This window comes from Nipponia nippon, unplaced genomic scaffold (assembly GCF_047370975.1).
Source record: "Nipponia nippon isolate SJK-2023a ecotype South Korea unplaced genomic scaffold, ASM4737097v1 scaffold_9, whole genome shotgun sequence".
In the NCBI taxonomy this organism is placed as follows: domain Eukaryota; kingdom Metazoa; phylum Chordata; class Aves; order Pelecaniformes; family Threskiornithidae; genus Nipponia; species Nipponia nippon.
The window spans coordinates 13,174,973-13,196,253 of NW_028262413.1; the positions used below are offsets into that span (position 1 = coordinate 13,174,973).

Here is a 21,281-nt window from a genome sequence, read left to right on the forward strand (position 1 = left end):
ACTTAGGATGAGTCAGCAAGATGCATCAATTGTTTAAATGCTTTTATTTTCGTAGTTGACTTCTTCAGCTTTCAGTGCAAGTGGCTGGTGAGCTGACTAAAGAGACTTTCTTCCAAGCAAATGAATAAAATAAATAAGCTTATTTCAACAAGTTCTCATTAAAAGTGAGTATCTGTTGAAAGCTTACTGTACCTCCTGTCAGCTTGTTGGCAGGCTTTTGGTGATGGTTGTCTTTGGGGGTCCAACTGTGCAAAGGGAGGACGGTAGGACTTCTGGGATGCTCAGCATGAGAGCCATGTGTCTGGGAGCCTGAGACCTAAAGCCTGGGTGGTAAGGTCATATCTGGCTGCTTTCCACTGCTTGGGCTGTGGACCTGCAGGGTTTGGGAGCTGCAAATCAAATGCTTTTAAGATTTTTCTTTTAACTATTTAAAGATGTGCTCATGATGTTTGAGGGGCTGAGTAGCAAGGGAACTTGTATAGCCTTCACTTATTTCACCAGTGACATCCATGGCACAAATCAGAAAAGGCTTGAAACACCCATAAAAGAGCTCTGTCCTCAAGTGAAGGAGAAAAAGCAGGTTTGAGATGAGTATCAATTTTAGTCAGATTAAATTGCACCAGTTTTACTTGGTTTTCAGTAAGCAAAAAAGAGTAAGCATTTTTTTGCTACAGGTAGGACAAGAGGTATGGCAGTGGTTTTGACCATTGCTAGAATGGCTTCTTTGCTATCAGATCCTGTGTTAATCATTTGGAATACCTTGAATAGGGGCATGGTTTAGTGGTGGACTTGGCAATGCTAGGTTAATGGTTGGACTTGATGATCTCAAAGGTCTTTTCCAACCTAAACGATTCTATGATTCTATGGATATGCCCTTAGCAATTTTCAATAGCATCAGTTGACATTTAGGAAATTAATTTCTGACTACTAGAATATTAAACATTTACTTTAGAAATGTGAATGAGGTGTAACAACTTTACATCTCACATGCCCTTTAACCCAAATATTCATAAGGCAAAAAATGCTCAAGTCAGCAAACATGAAGGTGTGTTTTGGTACTGGAATTACAAAATACGAAATGACTGGTGCCAGCTTTTGATACTGCACCAGTGTATTCAAGTTCTTTGCTCAGATTCATGGTGCTGGAGCACTTTTCTCAAAGTGATACCTCTGGCTAGAAATCACAAATCCAAAACCAAACCATGTTTGGAAGAAATGCCAGAGCCTGTCTACCCCTCATGGTTCCTTGTGGCATACTTTATGCTTTTCCTCCCCCCTTTTTTTTTTTTTTTTGTTTTAAAGATTTGATTCCCAAGAAATAAACAAACAGAAATTAAGGTGCTTCAGGAAAATCCATAATTAGTTAACCTTCATCTTTGCTTTGCAGATTAAAATATTTTGTCTAATCTTTACTAGAACCTAATTCTATCACCCTTTTGTTATCAATATAAAATACTATAAATATGATTCTGCAAAAAGGTGTTACAGCATGATTTACTCTTTGAAACGTTTGCCTGGTCTGTCTGTCTCTTCCTGTGTTGATCTTAGGTATGTTTGCATCTCTTGCCCCAACAAGAATGCTTTGGCAAGCTGATGCATTCCTTCAAAGCATCAATCTGCCAACCAAAGGAATGAGAAATATTCCTTAGGGCAAATTTTGAAGTCTATTTTGAATTTTGATTCTTAGTTTCTTTTACTCAGGAGCACAGTTGAAGTTAGTGTCCTTATTGACAAGGAAAATAAGATCTTTTTGTTTCGCTTAATTCATTCAATCTGATGATTTTTATGTATTTATACCATCTTAGGAAGATCTTTGCCTCCTTACTTGAAAACACATATTTGGTTTCAATTTCTCATAATCTAATTTTCTTAAATGATAAAACTTCTTGTATAAAATGTTGCAAATCTTGTTTTCATAGAATAGTTGAGTTTGGAAGGGATCTGTAGAAATGTAGTGCAACTGTCCTGCTCAAAGTTTTTTAGTAAAATGTTATTTCAGTACTTATTGAGTGGCAGCTGTCCTCAATACACCATGTGGCATAAAGAGGGAATCAGAATATGACTTTTTTGGTCTCCAGTATGTAATTCCTTCTGGTCTTTTTTCATCACTTCAGTTCCCTTGCTACTTTTAAATCTTTTAGAAGTTATCCCTTCAGTCTCTCAGCCCCTATTTTCATTCCTCTTCACATAAAATAACTCCTTTCCATCAATTCTTTCCTGTAGCACTCTTACTATTAGGTCTGTGTTTTCCTTTGTACTTCTGACTCCTTACCAGTTATGAGCATGCAGCAATGTATATTAGTTGTCGCTTACTGTGATGTACTTATTTCAATAGCTTAACTGCCCAATATTAGTATTTCCTGAATATGGAGTCATACAGCTAGTAAACTGTATTTGGTGCACTGCTGAAGTTAATGGGAATTTGGATCAGCTTTGTAGTGCCCTACTTCAAAGTAGTTCAAAGATCTCTTACTTCCACATTTTCCTCTTAATCTTTGTTCCTCTCATTCCACAAGAATTATCACAATTCTACTGTATCGCCTGCTTTGATACACGAGATGTTATCTTCAGCACAGTCCTTGAAGTCTTTTTTTTTTTCTTCCACAGGAAGCAGACGGAAAAAACTGTTTTCATGCTGAACAGATGTGTCCTGATTTCCTTTGTTTTTGTTTAGGTTTTGCCACAGTCTGTTATCCTAGAATTAAAACACCTCTTCAGAGGCTGGTGATTAGAGCTACCTCTCTTTTACCCCTGTAAAATGTCACTATAACATTTCTCTCACTTGTTCTTGATGATTTTTTTCAAGAGGTTTGCAGTACTGTAGCTGCAGTAGGCTGTGCGTTAAGTTATGCCACTTGAATGTGAACTTTAGCTGTCACCATTGACGATTCCATTTTAGTTGTTATTTTTGATAGTGCTACAAGAATATACTGCTTATAACTTCTGTTTATACATCAAGATCTTAAACCTTCCGATCTTTAGCATTCAAGCATCCTAAATGGCTTGCATGCTCTTGGGACCAGTTCACATCTGTTCCGACTTAGCACAACCTTGCTCTGAGATCAGTTGATGTGTTCCTTGTTCCCACCAATGCATATGAAAACCCACCATAGTTTCTCTATTATTTTTTGCCTTATTGTTGACTTCGGTTGTACTTTATTGTATACCATTTTATAGCCAGCTACAGTCTTTCTTATAAATTTGTAATGGGGGTTATATTGATTAGCTTGGCTAGGCTCCTTTTTAAACTAGAAGGATATCAGAAAGGAATGACTGACCTGCTGAGGAAGTAAAAGCCTCTTACTTTCTGGCATTTAGCAATACCCTTCTTTTTCTTCAGTATCTGTTTGACGCTTCCATGTTGTGCACTAATTACAGTTGCCATTTAATTAAGCTACACACGAGTTGGGGATGGATGTGGTTATGTGCAGGCCCTGAAGTCTGAGCTGCTTCTGGGGAGAGGATCCCGGACTATGCATGTGACATTGTGCACTAAAGCAGAAGGGCTTGTGGCTATGGCATGTGTAATACGGATGGGTGTTACCTTATTAAAATTCATCTGCTGGTTTTCACAATTAATTGCATTAGTGTGAACTTTGTGTTGCTAAGCAAGGTTTAAGTGGTCTTTTTATGAGGACCTCTGGCTGTACTGTCTTTTCTCAGAGAAACATGGCCCTCAGCTTGCTCTTTCAGCTGCCAAGAGAGTCTGCAGCAGCTCAAAGTCATTATGCAGTGTTACAAATAACTTCAGACAGGAGATGTGCTACTTCTCTCTCCAGTGGAGTGTTGCTCAGATCTGGAAGTTGCTTCGGTTTTCAGACAGAGCTGTAGATCTGGACTAAGTCTGAGCATTCCTGTTTTATGCGCTCTTTGTTACTGTCAGAACCCATCACGTATGTCTGCCAGACCGTACGTGTGGCATGTGTGCTAAGTAACTTTGTGGGGTTTTTTTTGCACAGTGAATCTCCCAAGGAGATGCTGTCATCTTTGCTGGATTTCCCTTTCTTCAGTACTATCAGCAACTTACTATAAGTCACAAATTGCATTGTCTTTGCTTCTTATGTGAGCCCGGCTCTGGTTGGTGACCTCCAGTTTTTACGCTCTTGTAGGCATTTGGGTTTGTGTTTTATCTTTTAAGACCTCTTTCACCCCTTATACCCTGTGTTTACCATCTGTGTTTTAGAGATAAGTTTCAAATATTTTTATAACTTCTTATACTGTATTTTCAACTCAGTTAATTGTATCAAGTTCACTTTCTGTAGTAACACACAAAGTGGTTGTAGTCTTTTTGTTCTTCTGCTACAGCCAGTAGCAGAAAAAAAAATCATCAGTTTCCAGATGACTTTCATTTTCCTTCCTAAGCCATTTTCGTGTAATTCTGCATTCCAATGCTCTCTCTGTACTAAAGCTCTTTATGCTGTGGTGTATTTTTAACTAATGATGTGTCACCATACCAGCTTGGATTTTCTTGTATCTATTCTGTAAACAACTGAAGTCCCTTTTAAGGGGGAGAAGGAGGAGAAGAAACAGTGCCAAAGAGTTACAAGTCATGTTCGTCCTCCTGCAAGCAAAAGAGATCAGACTGGCCTAGGACCAAATTAATTAAATGTTCCATTTAGTGGAAGGATGTCAGTTAGCAATAGATAATACTTCTCATCTGAAGTGCTTCACTGGTAGAGAATAACGTCTCTGTGTGAGCAAGCAGCTTCTGAATGTTACACAAATGTCAAAGCTCTAGCAAAAGTTTTAGGGCTGAGACTTTGCTGGTGAATGTTATCTCTTGAAAGGTTTTTCCAGCTCCAACTTTTCCATTAAGAGGGGCAGCGTCAGCAGAGTGCTTAGGGATTACAGGAGCCAGAAGGACCAAAGCATCATGGAATCAAAGGGAAACTCAGGGTAGTTATTCTCGTTAGAGGATTGTAGTGCCAGGTCCATGAGGAGCAAGAGAATGTGCAGGTTTAGAGAATAATAGTGGCCAGAGCAGCTCTTACATTTATATTTAATGAACTAGTAATTGTGACATACAATGAGGAAAGAAGAGTAAACCTTCTGGAATTAAGTTTGAGAAAGGAGTTAGGAAAAGGACTTGATCAAAGTAAAGCAATCATTTACAAGAAGATTTTTATTTTTTTTTTTAGCAAAGTGTGTGTGGGGAGGAGGAGACTGGAATGCTTTCCTATTTATTATTTTCTGCAGTAATTGAGTATAGTTGTATTTTCTGAAACTTATACATATTCCAGTTAACTGACTTTATATATATATCCTTGAGCTGCAGAAATGTAATTTCATATACTGTAGATTGGGTAACTTTAATAACCATTTACTGATGTAACACTGCCCTCTGCTTAAGGAATGCCAAACTTCATTGCATAGTTGTACACTTAAAACATACATGAGCAACAAGTATGTGTATTTTTATCCAGGATTTTGGATCATGTACAGGTCTGGAAGGCTAGATCCCTGGTATTTGTAGGATACAAAAATGTAAGTACTGACTGGATCAGCTGTATTGCAGGTGGATCCTGTTACCCATCTGGTGTTGTGGGATTCTCCTTATGGCTACAAATATAATGTGAAGTTTTTTTGTTCTGCTCTAAAATGTTTATGTAATAATTTTAGTTTATTAGAAGAGTTGTGACTAGAGGTTGTTAGGCAAAAGAATGAGGCTAATTTATGTATCCATGAAAATCAAAATGGCTCATTTTGATTAATCTGCTTGAAATAAATATGAAAAAGACAAAATTATTTGCTTGTCATCTGAAGTGACTTAGTACGCTTGATTCTGCCACCATACATCAGATGGTTTTGCTTGTAGCCACTGTAAGCATATTTCATGTGGGATAGCAATATCTTGAATTATCATTTTCAGAGAGGACATAGAAAAGCAGTCCCCCATTTCACTTGCTCTTTTTCTTTTTCTGGGATCAGCTTGTGGTCCACTTCGTAGACAAAATCTGTTTGACACTGATCTTCTAGATTATCTACATAGCATTCGTTTTTATCCCACAAATATTTTTTAGTTTTAACTGTGCAAACCTGGCTCCACTTCTAATACTTTGGTCCAGCATTTGGCCAATGTGATGTGGTACCTTGGGCACTCTGTCCTCTGCACCGGGGGCAGCTGAAACTTGAAGTGACAAAATACATGGGAGTTACCTGAAGTAGGTTACAAATGCAGATGGAGGTGTTGATATGCAATCACCACAGCACACAGACATCTGGCAGGATTTCTGGTTGCTGACTTGAGTGAGAAATATCAGAGGCACAAATGTGATCACTGCTTGTCTTGTGGGTTTTTTCTCCCAGTTCACCATGTCACTTATCACTTCTCTTGTTGGAGCCTCAGCTTGCAAGCGCTCAGGCATGTCTCAGCCTTAACCAAGGCATTAAGCCATCTGGGCTTGAAGAGATTAAAATATTAACAAGAGTATAATCAAGATAGAGTCCCTGACAGCTGTCTGCTGCTCACTTAAATATAACCCCATGCCCACAGAGGTGAAGGGGGCTGTTCCATGCAGGAGGAGGGTAAGCTTGCAGAGCCCTCCCTGTGTGCTCCTGTCCCACGGGTCTTGTAGGACCTCCCTGAGCTGTTGTGCAGCGTCCAGACATACTGTGCATTCAGCTGATATAAATCCATGTTACTTTATTAGCTGCACTGGAGTGACGTTGATCTGTCCAAACTGATCATCTGTCCCATGTTCTGCCAGTGGTGCTCATGGGGGGAAAAAAGCCAATTTCAGAATTCCCTTCTCAAAGTCTGGGGTTAGTAACACTAAGTGACAGAGTTAAAACTTTGCATTCTATATAAATATTAGATGTGATATGTTCTGCTTTATTAAGAAAATCTGTTTGGCATTCTGTTACAGAAGAACTAATTGGGTCCGTAGTGAGTGCATAAATTAGGGTTGCCTTATGCAGCACCACTAATTTATGCACATCAAGGTTTGAAAATGTTTTAGGCATCTTTAGAAGAGATGTGCAGTTTTGGTAAGTTTAAAAAAGGCGAATCTTCTTCCCAAAACATACGCATGCAATTGTGCAGTAGGTAAAATACTAGGCAATATATGAGGTATGTAGGGTAAAGGGTGTTTAAAGCTTCCTGCTGTTCTCTATTTATCAGACCTAACCAGATAGTACACAACTTCTAATTATGGGGCTAATTTAGCATGATTTCCTTATAACAGAATGTGTGATGATTAATATCTTATGTTTTCAAAATAATTCTGTGAACATTTGTCTCCATAAAGATATGGAGGAAAGCACTGAGACATGAAAAGGTATGGGCAAGTGTGATGTCATAATTCTTCTCATGATAATTGGAGAAATGGTCCCTGAATTACACAGCAGCTTTTTGTCCTCACTGAAATTAGCTGAGCGTCCAGTGCTCCTGGAATCTTGAAACATGAGAAGAGGTGGAAGGTCAATGGCTTACTTCTGCACAAAGCTGGGATAAGAAACCCCAGTCCATACTTTCATGAGTAAGAAGAATCGGAGATGTAGCAAAGTGAATGGCTTTCCCTAAAAAGTACAGGAAGGAACACAGAGAAATATACTCTGCATTTTGCAGCATGACTATGGGAGTGTGTACCCAAGCAGCTCCCGGGTTCCTGGGACTGTACACACGGGACCCTTCCTGATCTCGCTGCGCACTGAAATGCACCAAAGATGCATCAAATATGATGTGACTATCAAAAGTTAACCTCTGATATTAATACGCTTAGTATGTTATTTAACAAAGTATATGGATTGATTGGTCTGCCTAGCAGAGAAAGTTGGTGTTCTCATGGATCAGACATCTAGAAGAAATACAGAAAGCCTTGGAGTTTAGCTTGTGGGAGCAAATGTATGCAAGATGGGGCTTTACTTGCATCAGGATAGATTCACATTAGATATTAAGAAAAAACCTGAGCAAGAGGAGAAGTATTGGAACTGAGTTTGGAATATGGGTCTCTGTTTTTGGATAGAGCACAGAGTGGATAGGCATTGTCAGGAATGCCTTCCTTACAGGCATTTGTAAGGAAGATTTAAGGTACCTTAAGATCCTGCCTTCTTGCAGCCCCTGCAATACTTCATGGGAGCCAGACCATGTCCTGAAGGAATGGCATCTCCCTGGCAGCAGGCTGTATGGAGAAATGAGCTGAGAAGTGCTTACAACTTGACTAGGTTTCAATCGGAAGTGCTTTGGAGTACAGAAATGATAACGTGGAATTTAAGTGTACTATGTGTATGAGGAGGACTGTGTTAATGGATACTGGGGCTAAAGGATAGTCCCTTTCTTTATTTCTGTTTAAGTAGTATGAAAGGTTGCCTTTGGTGTTTTGTTTTAATTTTTGCCCTCTTGAGAGGGGTCTGGCTCCTTTAAAGCAGGCTGTGGTCCCTTCCTGGGAGCTAGATATCTCTTCTCAGCTCTACATACTGTTTCGTATGTATTAAGATATAAGATAAAATATATAAACATAGCCAAACTGGGAACCTAACCTTTCTAGCTCTCAGGAGATCAGTTAGACTACATTGCAGTGGCAGCAAGTGCTGTAGCCTGGCAGTAGTACGTGATCCAGCCCAGTAAACTTCTGATTTCTTGAAGCCTCTCTGGGTCACAGCAGCAGGAAGGAATGAAACAATTTGATATTGGATGTTCCTCTGTAATGCGGTAATAGGGACTGTAATGCCTTTGGAGTAGAAGGACTCGGGGTCACCCACTCGCTGGGCGAGTTACCATCTCAACTTTGTAAAGTCTCAGCTAGTGTACTTCTGGTAGCATTTTTGAAGGGAGACAATAGCAACCATTGTTCACTTAAACATGGCTTTATTGGGTAGAAGTTTTCTGAGAATCGGGAGCTCAGTCCAAGCAAGAAGCAAAAACTGCCAAGTTTGCAGTCTCAGTGGGATTTAGTTATGGCTGCACCAACTCTTCAGCATAGCAATGTGTGAAGCACTTTTCCTGCCCAGAAGCAATGTTGTAGGTGTATTGGGGAACTTCAACGATGAGTTTTGGTATTTACCTCCAAGGCAACCTTTTCACTACACCTAAGTTTTAAGAATCTAAACTGAGGAGTTAAGTACTTCCATCATTTATGGAGCACTCTCCTTTCAAAAAGGAGATGTCTTAGATTTACAAAGGTGTTTTCAATATGTAATAATCATAGCGTGTCTAGAATACACCCTTTAATTACAACAAAGGATCTTGAGAGGAATGAAATAAATACACCTATAAAAACAAGTAAGTGCTCGTAAGGTTTTCATTTAATCAATAGTCACGTCGGCAGTGATTGCAAAAAAACTTCAGTACACCATTTTAATCAGAGATGTTTTTCCTGGCACGGGTGTGGAAAATATACTGATTAATTAATTTCTATTCCTGGAATGAGACAGCCTCCCAGCAGAGCTAATCTGAACAGCTTGGTGACATGGCAATATGCAGTAAAAATTTAAGTGGTCCCTGAGTTCATGTCGTCAGACCCAAGGCAAAACCCCCAGCCAGTGCTGGAGCTGATTAACGAGTAGCTCTAGTCCGAAAGAACAAGTGGCAACTTCAGCACTGGGGGAACCTGGTGCTGCTTTTGATGCATTGGGTTTATTGAACATTTTTTGCCTGGCTGGGAGCTGTTTTATGACTTTTTATGTAAGTAGTTTTTATGTTAGGGCTATTTTAGAGTAAAGATCTTTTTGATTTGCATGTCAGACTGGCTCCCACAGTCTGTCCTTGCTCAGCAAGCAGGATGCTGGCTTGTTGTGCCTGTGGGGATGCAAACCATCCCAGATGAGACAGGAAAGGTAACTGACTTCGTTCTAGGACACGTTAATGTACTAGTTGCATATAATTAGGAATGTTAACAAGGGCATTATTGTGCTAATTATTACGCCTAATTATGGAAAAAATAAAAAATTTCACTGCCACTTCCTGCTACACAGAACTTACAAGCTTTCCAGAGACTAAATACATTAATCTACCATGCTTGTTTAAATATAAGAATATATTAGGAATATTTTCTGTTTCAGGGGAAAAAAAGGAACAAGGGTATGCAAGCTTTCTAGTGAAGCAACCTATTTAAGTAAGTAAAACTAAACTAAAAGTACTTACAGAAATGTTGTTTTCAGTGATCCGGTTGACAAGACAGCCCAACAAGCAGCTGTAGAACAGGGTATCAACTGGAGCATGGGGAAGAAGTAGGAAATGGGGAGGAGACAGGAATATTTTACGTTGGTTTTGGTGGCAAAACTGGTTTATTATGAAAGACTTGAGTAAAGAAGGGTGGACTTGGAAGGACTCTCTTTTAAGAGAAAGCAGGAAGCTGTCTGGTAAGGGGAGAGAGGCATCCTCACAAAAACAAGGCATGTGCAAGAGCAGAGATTGACAGCTGAGTTGGAAAACTGCACAGTGGAGGGAAGGAAGGTAGGGAGGTAATTGGATCTATGTCTTACTACTCTTTTTTGGAACAGTCTTTTTCTTGTCGAAACTGAATGGATTGTTCTGGTACCATGCAAATATACTAGAATGCTAGTAGAAAAAATTCTGCTTATTCCAGTTCTAACATACTTGGATGATACAAGACCAAGATGAAAAGAACAGTACATGCAATGACAGCATCTTCAATTACATTCTGTAGCGATGATGTCAAAAGCAAGAAAAATATGAATATAAGTCTTAAAGGGCTGATTTGATGGAACTAGGAGGGAACATCTCCATGAGCACATTCTTGTTGAAAGATCTGTTACTGCCTGTTGCGAGATCCTCAGTACGAGGCTACCTGAGATGTAGCACGATCCTCCTTACTATACTTGTTGCTCCTAATGCAGATGAGTTTTTCTATGCTAGTTTAGCAGACAATGATTTTTTTTTATATAAAACTCATCTCTGGCTTTATTACCATAAGTAGATTTCACCTGCAGATATGCTCCACATCGGCAAAGTTGTGACTGCATGGTACCACAGCTGCGGTGCGCACAGGACAGGCACATGAGAGGCTTGGTTCAAAAAGCAGGGTCCTCTCCTCAATGTGCTAATTCCCCCAACATGCAGAGCTGATCAACTACCCTGTACCACTTGCAATATCCCATGGAGGAGTTCCTCCAGCACTTTGTCAAGCTTGTATTGAGAAGTGGCCAATTCCAGAGCATGTAAGGACTGAAAACACTTCAGCAGTGTTTCAGGGGAGGGTAGTGGTATGCACAGAGTGTCCCCCACAGGTCCAGACTGGGATCTCTGTGTTAAAATATGTTAAGACCCTCTGGAGCCTGATCCTGATTCTTTATGCTGGTCTAACTCCACAGGAGTAAATGGACTTACGTGGAGTCATACAGGTAAAGTGCACATGCCTAAAAGCTTTGGTGGGCGTTTGTGTGCAAACATAATCAGCTTCTAAAATCATCCTAAAACAGTTCAGTGGTTTATTGCAACCAATAAAATTAATTGCAATGACATTATATGCAACTGGTTTATATGCCGAGAATTTTATGTGGCCAAGTATGAACGTATGCAGCCATGTTTTTAGAAATACTTTTATTGGACAGTTGCAATTTGCTCTTAGTTCATTAAAATCAGTAGATGGATGTTACAATCCATTGAGAATGACATGAACCGTTAAGAATTTTCAGTATGGGATTTGGTTATTACAAACTGTAACTCAACTTCCTTTTATTGCTGCTTTGTATGTGACAGAGTTCACATCTTTATCATCCTGTGAATTACGTTAGTTTTTAAGAGGACAAGAACTTCTTAAATTCTTTTTCTCCAAGTTTATTTGCACAAGAGGGTAAGAATTCAGACCCAACTTTACTATTTCAAAGAGTTATAACAGTTGGATCATTCACTTGATGGGAACTTTGAATGGTATCGTTTAAGTATGAACAATCTGAACTTTGACAAGTAATGCTGAACAGTTAAGCAAGCTACTTTGGATATAACTTTACCCATTTGCACCCCTTTCAGCCCTGTCAAAATTGCTTGTTTCTAAATCAGTGCTGTATATTACAGAGAAGTCATACAGTCAAGAATATCTTGTGCACCAACCATCTCAGAAGTTGAGCACTCCAATCAGTTGACTCAAATATTCTTTATGAAAGCAAACCCCTGCTGATTGTAATGAGAATTTTGTCTGCATAAAGCTTTTGTGACTGGGTCTCAAGTGGTACTTCAGACTTCTTAAGAGTGTTTCAAAATCTTTGCACTAAGATAATCTTTCCTAAAAATAATGCAAATTGCTTTTAGAGACTCATTAAAAAATGGTGGTATTTTTTCCACTGGGTCAAATGGACTTTGGATCAAGACATGAAACTTTGTTTTCTAAGTGTTTTTTAGGATAAATATATTTTTTGTGTGCATGCAGCTGTACTACACATCCGGTGTACAAACTGTCTTTGAATCATGCAGGGTTAATTGGGGTAGCCATGTTATGATTGAGTTAATTAGATTATCTAAAGACTCACCGCTATTCTTGAAAGCCATTCAAAAAAAGTACAGTTTGCAGAATGCTTAGTTGTTCCTCATTCAGTCTGGAGACAAAATGTTACACAGAGAAAGGGAGATTGCAGTGAACCCTTCATTGCTTGACTGTTTTTAGAAAGGCTGTCACTTAAAAGGCCCAGAAACTGCCAAGTAAAGTTTGTGGAATCTCCAGTCTCACTTTTTTTGTATCAAAAAGGCTTTGAATAAATGTTAACTTTTTTGACAGCTCTGTAAATTTTCTGTAAATTTACTGTTTTGCTAGTCATCACTAAAGCAATGTGTTCCTCAAGAGAAGAGTGAACACCCAGAGAAAAGATACAAAATGCTAATGATACAAATTATAATTAAAGCTAATTGGAGATTGGGAATACAGATGGAGTAAAACAGGGAAGCTAAAAATCTGGGGGTTTTTGTATAGGTCACAACCCCAACAAAATTTAAGGGCTGGTAAAGGATAGGAGTGACCTCTGGGGCTCTCACTCACACATCTCTGGCACAGTGGTGGAGAGTGCTACTAAAAATAATAATAAAAAAAATTCTTCTGTTTGTGATAGGAAGTGTGGTAATCATCTGTAATGGCAATCTCTCTCTTAGCTTGGAAAGGGAAAACTTGATGCTGCGTAGATGTACTGTATCTTGCAAGGTTTTTAAATGAAGTGGAGCTTTTTGCAGTCTGGAACAGATGTTTATGTAATAATAAAATAGATTTTGCAAAACATTTTTACCACCAAATTGAGTAGTAGAAGCAACTCTATCATGGACCTGTGTGATTTTAAGATTAAATGGAACAGAAAATCACAAAGTACCTTTTCTTAACCTGATGAAATTCCAGTAAGACAGGAAACTTCTGATTTTTAAGTTGTCAGGTGCTGCTTATCCCAATGAATGGGCTATCAATCCTGTAAGATTGAAATTTTCCTGGATTTAAGTTGTGGAATTTGCAATAGGCTTTGCATTTATTGTAACTGGTTTGTGAATGGTGGCAAACCGTCATTAGCTTGACCCAAATTTGTTAAAGAGCTGTGCCATAGTACGAAAGATGAGAACCTGAAATATTGAGCTCAGATAGCAAAGGGTGTTGCTAATATCCAGTTGTTAATGAGTTTTCTCCGAAGGAAAGATTGCACAAGTTGAGTACAGGCACTTGCTTTGGCAGACTATTGTCTAAACATAAACACATAATAAAGTTGCTTCTAGAAGATACAAAATTAATGAACTCTATCCTTGCAAAGCCAATAAACACCTATAGAAGCATTCAGAACATGACACCTAATAGCAAAAATCCAGGTTTGAGTACATGGTATCTTTTTTTCATTTTGACAGTTCAATGTTTGCACTGTTTGGTTACATCTTCATCCGATAATGATGCATTCCTTAAAATTGCTTGGAATTAGTGAAAACAAGTCACTTTGGGATTGTTCCAAACCCCAGCAAAGTCGATGAAAAGGCAGTGGGATTTGTACCGTATGTCTTTGTTTACGTACTTAATAGGATGACAAATTATGAAGTGTTTTTTATAATGCAACAACACTAAAGGTGTAAATTATGAAAGACAAGTATATTTTTGCATATTTTTTTACTATTGGTAATATAACACAATTGTAAGCCTTGATTTGAACTGTTTTCAAAGTTCTTGATAGGATTTTTTAATCAGTTCTTTCAGTCATTACACATTTGTCATTTTTTAAAAAGTATTCAAAAGTCACTTTAATCCTTTGTTTTATGGAAAAAAACAAGGTCTAATATTTTTCAAGATTTACTTAATTCTCTAGAGATCTTATGAATTATATAAATGTAATTGCATATTGATTAAATACTATTAAATCCCATGGAATAATAGTCAAGATTTTTTAAATATTGGAAAACCCTTACTGCAACTTTTTGCATCACTAAAAAAATGCTTATATATGAGTTGGTTTTTATCTACTGGGGAATGGTGCCGGGCTCCACAGGACTGTGAATATTTCCCTTGACTGATAACTTTGGGCTGTGTTAATGGACTAGAGTCTTTGCTGAAACAATAAAAATTGCCAACAGGCCTAGTTTTACTGTTTGCTTTGGTTTTAATGTTAAAATAGGACATTTTTAGTCATTTTGAGTTTTACTTTGGCTTTGGAGAGCTTGATGTCTGCTAAAACTTGTGGCATTAAGAGACTGAAATGTTTCTTTGCTAATGTCTTTTAACACTAATGCCTGGAAATGCCTGTAATTCCCTGATAGGTTTCAAGGGAAATGCAATGTATTTTAAAAAAGGAAAAAAAAAAAAAAAGAAAAAGGCAAAAGTACTGTCCTTTATTTCTATAATGCAGAAGTGTCAATTTAAAAATGGCAGCTTCTGGAACAAGAACTGTATTACCAAGAATTTTTATAACTTACTGTATTTGCGAGGGCTTGGGAAGCATTTGTATAAAAAAAAAAAAAGAGGACCTGCATATAAAAGCTTTCTGGGAAATGTGATGCTTTTACATTATATTAAATACCTTTTAGAAAGGATTAATGCACTCAAAATGTTTGTCCTTTCAGTGCTTAGAAGGCTCACTGTGCACCCATAAGTTAGCAGTATGTTTTGTTATTTGTATATACACATCCCTGGTCTCTGTTCTTTTCCTGAAAGTATGTCTGTTTGCATTCATAAATCACTCCTTCAGTTTTGCACTAGCCAACAAGAAACTTTGTGCAGTGCTTCGTAAGTTAGAAAATACTCTTTAGTCAATTATCTTAGTAATTGCTTTATTTTTTGTTTTTATTAGTTACAGAAATGCATTTTACATGGTTTTAAAATAAAATATTAATATATTTTCTTCTAAACCTGTAGTCCTCTAGTCTGGTGCATCCAAATGTTCATTAAAAATAATTTGGGTATAAACAGTATTGTACCAGAATTCAGCTCAGAGCACTAATTACATATAAAAGCTTTGGTTACGCTAAATGTTCAAGTACTTGTTAAAAAAAGACCATTCCCAATCATCGTCATTAGCATGGATATTATTAAAGAACATTAAAGTTTATTTCAAGGAAGTTCTGACTCAGGGTAAGACAGATGTCTGAAAACAGAAATGAAAAGGCTGAACTTAAAATCCTCTGGATGAAGAGAAGGAAAAAAATCAGTCTAAATGTCGTCTGGCAGAACTTTTTCAGGAGGGTTTGTCTACTGAGTTAGAAAATGGGACAATAAGGACAAAATCCTTTTCTGGGATGAGTATAGTATGTGTAGGTTTGCAGTTTTTTCCTCTATACTATCTACTTGGAATATGTAGAATCTTGCAGTGCAGTCTTGCCTAAATAGTGCACAACGTTTGTAATCTAGTGTATTTGCCTTCATTTCCATTTAAGAGGTGACAAAAAGAAATAATCTAGGTTTTTGTGTGTGTGTGCATATATATACACACACATACGCACCAACTAAACACTGAACTATCAGAAGTAGTTTATTGGGCTCGACACAGCTGTGACAAGCCAATAAGCAGTTTGAGTTTTGTGCCTGTTTTGCAAGAAATCCTTAGTAGTTTGCTGTAAATACTTTTTAGTATTGTGGAAGCAAAGACTCCCATCAGTGCTTCCATTTTTTTTTTTTTTTTTGTTCCAGCACCCTTAAGTGTGTTTTTTCTTGTTTAAAGTTATTTTCTTAAATTCAAAACAAAACCCTTTCCCTTAAGAAGCAACTATTTATTGCTACTCCAGACTAGGCAAATCTTCATTCTGTATTTAGGTATTTATGGTCTCTCTTTATTTTCGTGAGTAGTAGGGTTGTATTCTTGAGAGAATCAGCCACAAAGGATAGTTTGAGGAGACTTTATTCTTTTATCTAGGTGAATAGAAGTTCATAGTTAAAGTAACAGAGATCTGGTGAAGCTGAGCATGAACTCTGAAAATAATGGAAGTAAGCAGATGCATTTTTACAGTGCTGTAAAGTACAATCTTTGTAAATAAGCACTAATTATCCCTCTGACAGGGAACAAAACCAAAATCTGTATCAATTTAGGATGCTAGGCTTTCTGTAAGCTGTTTTTGTGAATAATCCAGTTTATGCATTTATTAACCTATACATACATTTTTATAAATCTTGATGACATTTAGGTATTTTATTAACCACAATAAATGCCAGAGAAAATTGAATTAAGAAAGCTTGTAGTGTGCTTTACTACCAGTTTTAAAACTTTGCAGAGCTGTAAATGGTCCTGCTTTTATATGAAGAATAAATCTGTTTGAAGACTGCAGGAGTAATTTTTTCCCTTCATTGCCAGAGGCCCTGACCTTTTTGTTGATGACTGGTTTTTAACAGCTTCACCTATGTCTTATTCTTTTTGATTCTGTAGAAATTTGATTATCTGCCTTGAGCAGTAGTTATAGTCCCAGCTAGAGAAGGGAAGCCATTTAGAGGATGGTACAAAATACCAATACTGCAAGATGGAGAGCTTGGAGGGTGCTGGATGAAGTTGTAACCACCTTGATTCCACAAACACCTTGCAAAATGCATATGTAAACTTTTCGTTCTATTCTTCCAATTGTTATAATCACAATCTTCAAACAGGTACTAGGTTTCCCCAATATGTGAAGGAAACCTGATTCAAAAAGGTGAGTTTTTTCCAGATGAGAACTTCCCTCTTCATTTGAAGACTAAAGCACATAACTTGGACAATTTGCATTCAATGCACTGAAACAAATTTTTCTACGTTAAACTTTTCTGGTTTGCTCTTTGGTTTCTGAAGATGCTTACATAGAAGTTCATCCTCTCCTATTTATCATCCTTTCTTATGCCTCCTGTGCAACACTGAGCTTGTACTATTTGTGTCCTACATCCTTTTGGCTGCTAGTGATAATGTTCACTTCCTTGTGTGAGTGTAGTATTTTCAATATGTGTATATGAGAAAGGAGGAGCTGGACTTAACACAGTGAGGTTTTTCTTGTGAACCCAATTAATTTTTTCTCAGTTAGTGAAGTACAATGACCTCACTATTTCAGAAAGCCACTTCATTTTTATGGTACCTAATCCAGTGCCTGAGTTGAAGTCAAAATTGGTGGAGCATCTTTCTGGGTAAAGACACTGATTTAACCAATTCTGGATTAATATCTTAGTTCCATGATCATTCCTTGGGACTGGCTACATGGTCAAAACACCTTCTTCCTCTGTTTTAGGCTGGCGAAGTTGAGGAGCTGTGTGTAGCCGAGAGCAGAGTCTTAGCTGCATGTTATGAATGTGCTCTCCAGTAGCAGCAGTTCAGGCTTAGTTAGCAAACTTCTGTTGCTCCTGCTAGTTAAAAATGAAAGCTGCAGGATGCATCAGGCTCAGGGTACCACTGAAGGCACCAGATTAGCTTCAAGCATCTGCTCAAAAGGTATAAGGCTGAAACTGAGTGTTTAAGTGAATTCATGATGTGGAGCACAAAATGTGGAGGGTGAAAACACTTTAAGGGATTATTAGTGTAAAATCTGTTCCTGCTGGTGGGCTATAAAAATGAACCAGCCCCAAGGGCAGAACAGGTATCAGTAGTGAATGGAGCAGTACCAGGAGCAGCAGCTCCATTGGTAGAAAGTAGGACAACTCCATTGATTTAAAAGTATTTGTAAGAGTGTAAACTGCAGGCAATTAAGCAGGCAGAAGGATGTGAGAGTCAAGGTCTTGGAACAAAAATATCTCCATCTTTATCTTTTATTTTTTACTTTGTCTCTGGAGCGTATAACTGGGGAAAGGCCATATCATTTGTTTATATTGGCTTGGAGACCTCATTTGAGGAGCCACTGACCACCTCATTCATTTATAAGTGCTTCCTTATCCATTACGTGTGTACCCACAGATCAGAAAGAAACAGTGCACTTAACAGCAATACTGGTGGCAGTGAGCATCTTCCATCTGGAAGCGGAAGGTGTCCAAGGTTCCACCAGGCTATTTTATTGTTCGGGAATAGCGGATATAGTTGATATAGTTTAACTTGCATGGAATGGTTTAACTATCTGCTATTTAATTGAAATGGAAGATGGGACAAGGGGTGGAAATAGCTTCTTATTGCTTCAGATTACAGCATAATTTAAATCTTGCATGGGTGGTCCTAGCAATTAGGAAAAATGAGATAGTGAAGCCAGGCATGTTGTATGATCTGACCCATAAAATGATGTGTCATATGACATCTTGATGTATACTGCATAGAAATCTGTAGCAGAGTACTGCTTGAGAGGGTTTGTGTTTTGAGTTCAGTTTTGAATAACAACCACATTTAGAAATGTCCATAGCTCTCAATATGGGCACCTTTCTCTAAGGAATGTTCCCCACTTATTTAGGGCATTTACATGGTAAAACAGCAAATATAAAGTCTCTCCGTAGCTGCCAGAAATACATGTGTAAGGTTACTTTATGGTTATTACAGCAAGGGGGCTGGTAATGGATGCTGAGCAGAGCCAGGGCTGGTCCGTCTTTCAATGAGGACCCAAAGCAGCACAGGGGCTGCTGCAGGGTCGGGCACTGGTGATACGCTGCTGCCGCTTCTCGTAGCGTTTTGTAGCAGGAGGGCTCAAGTACATTCAGTATCTTGTATTGATAGTTTGTAAAAACAAACATTAAGAAGTTTCACATTATGTAGTTCTCTCTTATACTGGAATCTGATAAAATTTCAGGAATCTTAGTAGAGATGGAAGACTCATGTTACTTAAGGATGGATACAAAAGGGTGAAAACAGAAGGTATGGCTTTGGGATGATCTGGGATGCATGATCAAATAATATTTCTGCTTAGTTACACTGTGTATAGATAGTAATGACACTGCAGATTGTGCTTCTTTCCTGAGCAGTGGTGGACTGAAGTTATAGAAATAAGCAGCAGAAACTCCCCCCTTTATCTTAGGGCTGTAACTCACCTGGAGACACGTCAGAGTCCAGGTGGAAAAATGATTGTCAAAGCTCTTTGCAGCCCACTTCTTATAAGCATGTCAGCTACAGGTCAGTCTTAGGACTGTTTCATTTGATCTAACCTGGATTATTTTTATAAAGATGTAAGCAATAAGGAATGACAGGAAAACAACACTGGTGTGTTTATGTATGTTTTATTTCTGTAACATTTCTAGGTGAAGAGGAGGTTGACTGGAGACACACATCTATCATCTTGGTTTCTGGTGAGCACACATGAACTTCTTAGCCTAAAATATGTTTTATCTTGTCTTATTTTGTTTCTTCTTGGAAGTGCTGTAGATGTGCTAAGCTTATTTTTTTTTAAGCTCTTATGCTTCTCAGTAGGCTAGTTCAGCAAAGAAATAACCTTCATTTCTGGCATAACGTAAAACGTCCATCATTCAGTATTACTGTGAGTAATGCCCTCTATGATTTAAATGCTTTTATGTGGACATTTATCTCAAAGAAAGAGCTGGCATTGACCACTTGCTTACTGCATTGCCCCAGAAACCAAACACCAGCTGAATTTTCTTGTCATACTCTTGTTTTTATTGTTTTATTTTTCAGAGTAATGACTAGCAAGACCTACCTAACATTTTCCATCCCTTTTGTCTTTCTCCTGACTCTGGTATTGGTAATGCTGACTGGCCTTGCTTTGCTGAACAGCAGCGTATCTTCAGAGCACTTATATATTCCAGTACTTATTCAAAGGGAAAATAAAGCAGAGCCTGTGTGAACAAAGTTTGCTTTATGTATGCATATGCTAGTCTTGAAATGAGATCGCTCTGGAGATTTTTAAATAGTCTTTTTGACTCTGAACCAAATACCCATGTGTAGTAGGAGAAATCCCACCGCCTAACTTGCATCAAAGCCATGCAGGAGTAAAGTCCTGTAAATGCTGCTGCAGCCCGGCATTCAACACAATGATATTTTCAATATAAGATGTAAAGGGCTTAAGGAGGAAAAAAAAAAAAAAAACACACCTCAATTTGAAGGTCAAAACAACTGGAATGGAAGTACTTTGAGTCTGATAATCTATGATGGTATTTTATGAACTATAGCTTTGTATCCCTGGGTCACAGTTTTCTATCATTGATCACTGTTATCCTAAACCATTTCCCTCCTATAAAACAGGCTGCTTTCCTGGACTGCCTGCTACTGCAAGATAGACTATGGGGAGTAATTCAGTAGTGTACCCATCTCTCTAGTGAGGGCAGAGATCACAGCATACCTATGCACAGAAGTCCATCGTACATTATCCTACTATGCAGACCAGCTGAGTTCATAGAATACTTGAACTTTAGGTTCCATCATATACTTACAACACTTAAAAACAAAAATGTTTTGGACTAATCCAAAATAGTTTGGTTAGAAATAATTGCTTTCCTGGTATTTTTTGTAATACTCATCATGCTCTTATTCTATCTTCTTTCATACTCCCCCAGTCTATAATTATTTACGTTTTGAAACAGAAAATTTGTACTAAGATGAGTACAAGTGTACAGCTGTTACTTTAGTCCTTAAATCCATAAAACATTTACTGAGCTGCAACCTAATTAGCAGTGCTGTTGGTGTGAGTGCTGGGCCCACTGCAAACTGGTTGATCTTCCATTTCATTTGTTTGTTTGTTAGCACTGTAGCTGAAAGCAGCAAGAAATGATGACAAATACAGATTCCAGCATTCACTTAATAGAGTTTTTAGAAATTATTGACTAGTACACAGGTGATTTGAATGCTTTACAGCTGACTTTACTTGATTTAACATATATGCAGGTACACTTAATATTCCTCTTTGTAAATCACTTTGGTTGTGGATAACAAACTAGAAATAACATGGTTTTGGGTTGAGCTGGTAATACGCATAAAGATATTGCATAATTGCTACTGTCTTCCAAAGGACTTCTTAAAACACCATCCAGACAACTGGAGTTGCTGAATTGTCTCCCTGCCCTTGGGAT

At 38.0% G+C, this 21,281-nt stretch overlaps 1 protein-coding gene across 6 annotated transcripts in view; it reads left to right on the forward strand.

The window, feature by feature from the left end:
• The window catches only part of LOC104016941 (contactin-4), a 353,560-nt gene that overhangs the window by 46,177 nt on the left and 286,102 nt on the right, over positions 1-21,281 (forward strand). For 3 of the 6 annotated variants that reach the window (XM_087743644.1, XM_087743651.1, XM_087743645.1), the window contains exon 3: positions 19,500-19,547. The exons of 1 other annotated variant lie outside the window; for it this stretch is intronic. The gene's annotated coding sequence lies outside the window, so the exon portion shown is untranslated. Of the gene's footprint in view, positions 1-5,466; positions 5,485-19,101; positions 19,120-19,499; positions 19,548-21,281 lie in introns of those variants that run through there. 2 more of the 6 variants (XM_087743646.1, XM_087743649.1) reach the window with 2 other exon arrangements.